The 7,003-nt window shown below is 38.0% G+C and overlaps 1 pseudogene; it reads left to right on the top strand.

The window, feature by feature from the left end:
- Window positions 1–1,757: 1,757 nt before the first annotated feature.
- Window positions 1,758–5,928, top strand: LOC115506823 (annotated as a pseudogene).
- The last annotated feature ends 1,075 nt before the right edge of the window (window positions 5,929–7,003 follow it).

Genomic DNA, 7,003 nt, shown 5'->3' with positions numbered 1-7,003 from the left:
CCATTTTTGTAAGTGGAGTCCCCTGCAATTACCACATTCTTATCAATAAGGTTGCTTATGTTTGTGTGTGATTGTTTTATATATTTGGGGGCTCCTGTATTCGGCGCATAGACATTTATAATTGTTAGCTCTTCCTGATGTATAGACCCTGTGATTAGTATATAATGCCCTTCTTCATCTCGTTACAGCCTTTAATTGAAAGTCTAGTTTGTCTGATATAAGTATGGCTACTCCAGCTTTCTTTTGACTTCCAGTGGTATGATAAATAGTTCTGCATCCGCTCACTCTCAATCTGAAGGTGTCCTCAGGTCAAAAATGAGTCTCTTGTGGATAGCAAATAGATGGGTCTTGGTTTTTTTATCCCTTCTGAAACCCTATGTCTTTTGGTTGGCTCATTTAGTCCATTTACATTCAGCGTTATTCTAGAAAGATATGGGTTTAGAGTCATTGTGATGTCCATAGGTTTCATGCTTGTAGTGATGTCTCTGGTACTTTGTCTCACAGGATCCCCCTTAGGATCTCTTGTAGGGCTGGTTTAGTGGTGAGGAATTCCTTCAGTGTTTGTTTGTTTGGGAAGACCTTTATCTCTCCTTCTATTCTAAATGACAGACTTGCTGGATAAAGGATTCTCAGCTGCATTTTTTTTTTCTGTTCATCACATTGAAGATCTCCTGCCATTCCTTTCTGGCCTGCCAAGTTTCAGTAGGGAGACAAGTCACTAGTCTTATCAGTCTCCCTTTATATGTTAGAGCACGTTTATCTCTAGCTGCTTTCAGAGTTTTCCCTTTATCCTTGTATTTTGCCAGTTTCACTATGATATGTCATGCAGAAGATCGATTCAAGTTACGTCTGAAGGGAGTTCTCTGTGCCTCTTGGATTTCAATGCCTTTTTCCTTCCCCAGATCAGGGAAGTTCTCAGCTATGATTTCTTCAAGTACACCTTCAGCACCTTTCCCTCTCTCTTCCTCCTCTGGAATCCCATTTATGCGTATATTATTTCTCTTTAATGCATCACTTAGTTCTCTAATTTTCCCCTTATACTCCTGGATTTTTTTATCTCTCTTTTTCTCAGCTTCTTCTTTTTCCATAATTTTATCTTCTAGTTCACCTATTCTCTCCTCGGCCTCTTCAATCCGAGCCATAGTTGTCTCCATTTTATTTTTCAGCTCGTTAATAGCATTTTTTAGCTCCTCCTGGCTCTTCCTTAGTCCCTTGATCTCTGTAGCAAGAGATTCTCTGCTGTCTTTTGTACTGTTTTCAAGCCCAGCGATAATTTTATGACTATTATTCTAAATTCACTTTCTGTTTTATTGTTTAAATCATTTTTGATCAGTTTGTTAGTTGTTATTTTCTGGACGTTTTTCTGAGGGGAATTCTTCCGTTTGGTCATTTTGGATAGTCACTGGAGTGGTGCGGGACTGCGGGGCACTTCCATTGTGCTATCTTGAATAATTAGCGTTGGTGGGCGGGGCCTTAGACCTGATGTCTGCCCCCATCCCACCGTTGGGGCCACAGTCAGACTGTTGTGTGCCTTCTCTTCCCCTCTCCTAGGGGCGGGATTCACTGTGGGGTGACATGGCCCGGCTGGGCTACTTGCACACTGCCAGGCTGGTGGTGCTGGGGATCTGGTTTATTAGCTGGGGTGGATCGGCAAGGTGCACGGTGGCTGGAGGGGCAGGCTCAGCTTGCTTTTCCTTTGGAGCTCCGCTTCAGGAGGGGCCCCATGGCACCAGGAGGGAGCCACACACGCCTGAGGGATGGATAGGCAGCAGCACAGCGTTGGGTGTTTGCGTGGTGCAAGCAAGTTCCCTGGAAAGTAACTCGTTCCCTTTGGGATTTTGGCTGGGGAATGGGCGAGGGAGACGGCTCTGGTGAGCGCCTTTGTTCCGTGCCAAGCTGAGCTCTGTCATCTGGGCTCTTGATTGATTGATTGATTTAGAGGGTGGGAGGGCAGAGAGATAGGGGAGAAAGAATCCCAAGCAGGCTTCGCACTGCCAGCACAGAGCCCAAAGCAGGGATCAATCACATGAACCATGAGACCATTACCTGAGCGAAAACTGAGAGTCAGATGCCCAAATTACTGAGGCACCTAGGCACCCCTGATGTATTTTAAGTTGATGTTTTGCGGAATAAACGTGAGTCAAGTGTAGACTCACCTTTTAATGACATTTTTAGACCATATAATTGTGTACAGTTGAAGTTCATGGTGATCAAATTCAAGAATATGAAATTCAGTAACTTTGTTCACAAAGCATGTTATTTGTTAGGACAACAAATTAGTCCTCTGGGTTTACTGGCCACATGCATGCGTGAGCCTGTATCTTGCTCATAATTATTTAATTAAACTTTGGTATAATTAATTTTTTTATAATAAATTCTTAACATTGAGGGCTTAAGGCTAGTGAGTAATATTAACTGAAATTGAAATTAATGTATTATTTCCCTTTTTCAGTTTTTATTCACAATCTGTGTACTAGTGATGTTGTTGATTGGATTAAATTTGTGATAACCATTAAAATAATTCAGCTTGTAGTATTGCATTTGGTGATTAATATCGATAAAATTCCCAGAAGACTGTATTACCACTTTACAGATGAAAATATCACTATGATATGAGATATCAGTGTGGAACTCCCCCCAATGCCTTGTGTTTAGTTGTGAATAAAATATTTGAAACACTGAGATACACATTGGCAATCAAGAGCAAAGTAGAACAGTATTCAAATGTTACAAAATGAGATGAGCAGTTACATAATGAGATATTTTAATTTGCCTTTTGCTTTTATTTCTCTCTCAGCAGGCTGATTGAAATTTATCTGGATTCTGGTTCTTATTAAATTAGTCTTAGAACATTCTTATGGGTGCTGATATTTTCCTTTTAGTCACAGTCTCTGAGCTCTGTTGATACATGAAAAGTAAAAATGGAAATAAAATCTTAAAATTTAAATTGAACCAAATTAGGACATTAATATATGAGTTAATATCATTCTAACATGGGAAATTTTATATTCTCAACTTTTGAAAACTACTTAGAAATAACTAGTTTTGTTTTCTAATTTTTTGCAACTACCTCTATTTAAAATACCTGAACATTTTAAAATTAATTTTCATTTTTACTGAAGTATAGTTGACACACAATATTACATTAGTTTCAGGTGTACCACATGTTGATTAGACAACTATATACATAATGCTATACTCACTATAATTGTAGCTAAAATCTGTTACCAACAATCATTATTACAACGCCATTGTCTATATTCCCTGTGTTGTAACTTCCATCCCCCTGACATATTCATTCCATATTTTAAGCTCATACATCCCACTCTTCTTTACCCATTTTGCCCATTCCTTCCCCCCCACCCTACAACCACCAATTTGTATGAGTCTATTTCTGCTTTTTTGTTTTGTTTTGTTCTTTTTTTATTAACTTTGTTTTTTAGATTCCAAATATAAATGAAATCATTCAGTATTTGTCTTTCTCTGATTTATTTAATTTAGCATACTATCCTCTAGGTCCATCCATATTGTCACAAATGACAAGATCTAATTTTTTTTTTATGTCTGAGTAAAATTCCTGTTTTGTGTGTGTGTGTGTGTGTGTGTGTGTGTGTGCATGTGTGTGTCCACATATTTTTCAAGATATATCTTCTCAGGCAAGGAAAACAAACCAGAACATTTACAGCACTGAACATAAAGGACATACATGTATATAAATGGCTTGGCCAATGTGGGGGATAAGCTTAGGAATCCCCAGGCTTACACCAATGGGTTAACAAGGCATAAAGAAATCAATTGCTCACACCTGAGTTTGGGTAAACCAGATTGGCACCCCAAAATAGAGAGGGGGTGCAGAGTCCCCAGAATAGAGAGGGAGAGGCAAAGGCCTAAAATGGGAACAGCACAAAGGTGCCCAATACATAGGTATATGAAATAAACAAGATTAGATATTCAGAGTGGAAGCACCCCCAATTTAGTACTATTGCAGAAAAGCTGCTTTCACAGGAGGATAGGGCCAAGTTAGTGAATTAGACTATTGGTGAATTGGACTATGGACTACTTCACTGCAGGCAAAGCAGCCCAGAGTGGAAATGGTTAACAAAAGAAAAGATGCCTTATTGACCCTGAGGTTATTTCCCCTATCTGTCTCATCCCCTAGGCTAGCTAAGATAAAACAAGCATGGAACCTCCTGTCTGCCATTACCAACCATCTACCCATTTGCCCAGCGCCAGGATTTTGTTTTATATTGACCCAAACCCCAAACACTGTATATCTTCAAAACCCCCCTCTTCCCTCATGCCCCCAAATTAATGTCCACAGTTTCTTTGTCTCTTTGTACACTCCCATCACGTTTGTAAGCCTTCTGATCTGAATAAATATGAGGCAAGGACCCTTATTTGGGGCTCTTGTCTTTTCCTGGACATCTCTTGCTTCAATCCTGCATCCTCTCTTTTGCTGGCCAAAAAAGAACTTTAGACTTAGAGTCTACGACAGGCCAAGCCTAGTGACCAATTATGGTGGTTAATGTGCATACTAAATAAGAGACCCAAATGTTGAAAGATGAATTCACAAAAAAAGAGAGTTATACTATACATAAAATCAAGTAATATTTAAACCATGAAGAAAGTGGAATTTACAGAGAAACCCTGGGCTAATGTCTGTATGACTATTTCCTGACAAAAGGAAACTGCAGGTCCAAGTCCTTTAGACCTCACTGAAAGGAAAATCTCTGAGAACAATTGTTGGTTTGAGAATAAGGGTATAATTGAGTTTCTCAAGAGGATGACTACTCTTTTAAAGAAAACATTTCTATCTGATGGGGTCGAAGCTACAATTTGATAAGAAACATATTGGTTAGATTTTGTCATTTTTACTTATCGTAAATATATACAGCCATTCTAAAATGCTCATAAAATTATACATAGTTTGTAAAAATGCAGTGAATAAGTGTAAGTAGCTGTGATATTATGATGAGTTAATAATAGTTAATAATGGTTTCCTGAGTAAAATAGGAACTAAATGAATTGGTAGAATGGAGTGACTTTCAATAAATGAAGAATGGCATCTTATGAATTGGTACAAAAGAGAATAATTGGAAATTTGGAATGAAATATAATTATATTAGTCCATGTTGTATTAATGAATGGTATTAAATACAATTAAAATTCAATAACCATAACATTTACTAAGTAGTGCCAAGGACAAGGAGTGGATCGTGTCACCAAGCTGTGCCACCTGATCAAGGACATGAAGATCAAGTCCCTGGAGGAGAGTTATCTCTTCTCCCTGCCTTTCAAGGAGTCTGAGAGCATTGACTTTTTCCTGATGCATCCCTCAAGGATGAAGTTTTAAAGATTAGGCTTGTGCAAAAGCAGATCCATGATGGCCAGTGGACCAGGTTCAAGGCACTTGTTGCCATTGGAGATTACAATAGGCATGTCGTTCTGAGTGTTAAGTGTTCCAAGGAATTAGCCACTGCCATCCACGGGGCCATCAACCTGGCAAAGCTTTCCATTTATTGCATGTGTCAAGGCTACTGGGAGAACAACATAAGCAAACCCCACACTGTCCCATGCAAGATGGACCAGCCACTGTGGTTCTGTGCTTGTGTGCTTCATCCCTGCCCCAGAGGTATTGGCATTGTGCCCAAGAAGCTACTGATGATGTCTGGTACTGACAATGGCTACACCTCGACCAGGGGCTGCACTGCCACCCTGGACAACTTCACCAAAGCCATTTGTGATGCCATGTCCAAAACCTACAGCAATCTCACACCTCACCTCTGGTAAAAGACTGTGTTCAACAAGTCTCCCTATCAGGAACTCAGTGACCATCTTGTAAAGACTCATACCAGAATCTCCGTGCAGAAGTCCCATGCTCCAGGTGTGTCCAACACAGATTTATACAAGAAAATTAAAGCGAAATAAAGCATCTTAAAAAAAGAAAAAAACAAACACAGCAAAACAAAACCATTTATTAAGTAGAATAATGCATTAATGCAACCATTGCATTAAGAGGCTTAATCATTATTCCCAATATTGAAGTTATTGATGAGTACAGTAGGAAAAATCACTTATAATAATATAGCTGAATTTATTGTAGATAAAATATGATCATAAATATCTTGCAAGTGCTTGTACAAAGGGTGTGAAATCCAGAGAATAACTTAGATTGTTATTCATGTGTTGGATAACAATCTAAAATAAATTGAGTTTTGTATATTAATTGCCTTGCTAAGCTATAAATATAATTAGTAATGTAGCATAATGAATGCTATGATGTATAAAAATGTGTATTCATTTCAAATGATTTTAAATCTTGAATTCCAATATACATAACATGCAGTGTTATATTAGTTTAAAACATACAATATCGTGATTCAACAATTCTATATATTACCCAGTGTTTGTCAAGATAAATATACTCTTAATTTGATTCACTTATTTCCCCATGCCCTCACCCACCTCCTCTCTGGTAAAAATCTGTTTATTGTTAATATTTAAGGGCCTCCTTTTTGGTTTGTGTCTTTATTTTTCCTTTGTTCATTAGTTTTTATTCTCAAATTCCACATGTGACTGAAATCATATGGTATTTGTTTTCCTGTGACTGACTCATTTTAATTATACCCTCTAGATTATACTCTCTAAATCCATCCAGGTTATTGCAAATGGCAAGATTTCATTCTTTTTATATAGCTGAATAATATTTCATTGCATATATATACCACTTTTTTATCCACTCACATAACAGTGCACACTTGGCCTGCTTCAATAATTTGTCCATTGTAAATAATGCTGCAGTAAACATAAATTGTGCATATACCCATAGTGTTTTCATATTATTTGGGTAATTACCTAGTAGTGTCATTACTGCATTATATGGTAATTCTATTTTTAATTTTTTAAGGAACCCATAGTGTTTCCCACAGTAGTTGCACCAGTATGCATTCTCACCAAAAATGCACAAGGGATTCTTTTCTCCACATCTTTGCCAACACTTGTT

The sequence above is a fragment of the Lynx canadensis genome, chromosome X, assembly GCF_007474595.2.
Source record: "Lynx canadensis isolate LIC74 chromosome X, mLynCan4.pri.v2, whole genome shotgun sequence".
Classification (NCBI taxonomy): Eukaryota; Metazoa; Chordata; class Mammalia; order Carnivora; family Felidae; genus Lynx; species Lynx canadensis.
This window is presented reverse-complemented; position numbering and strand designations above follow the sequence as displayed.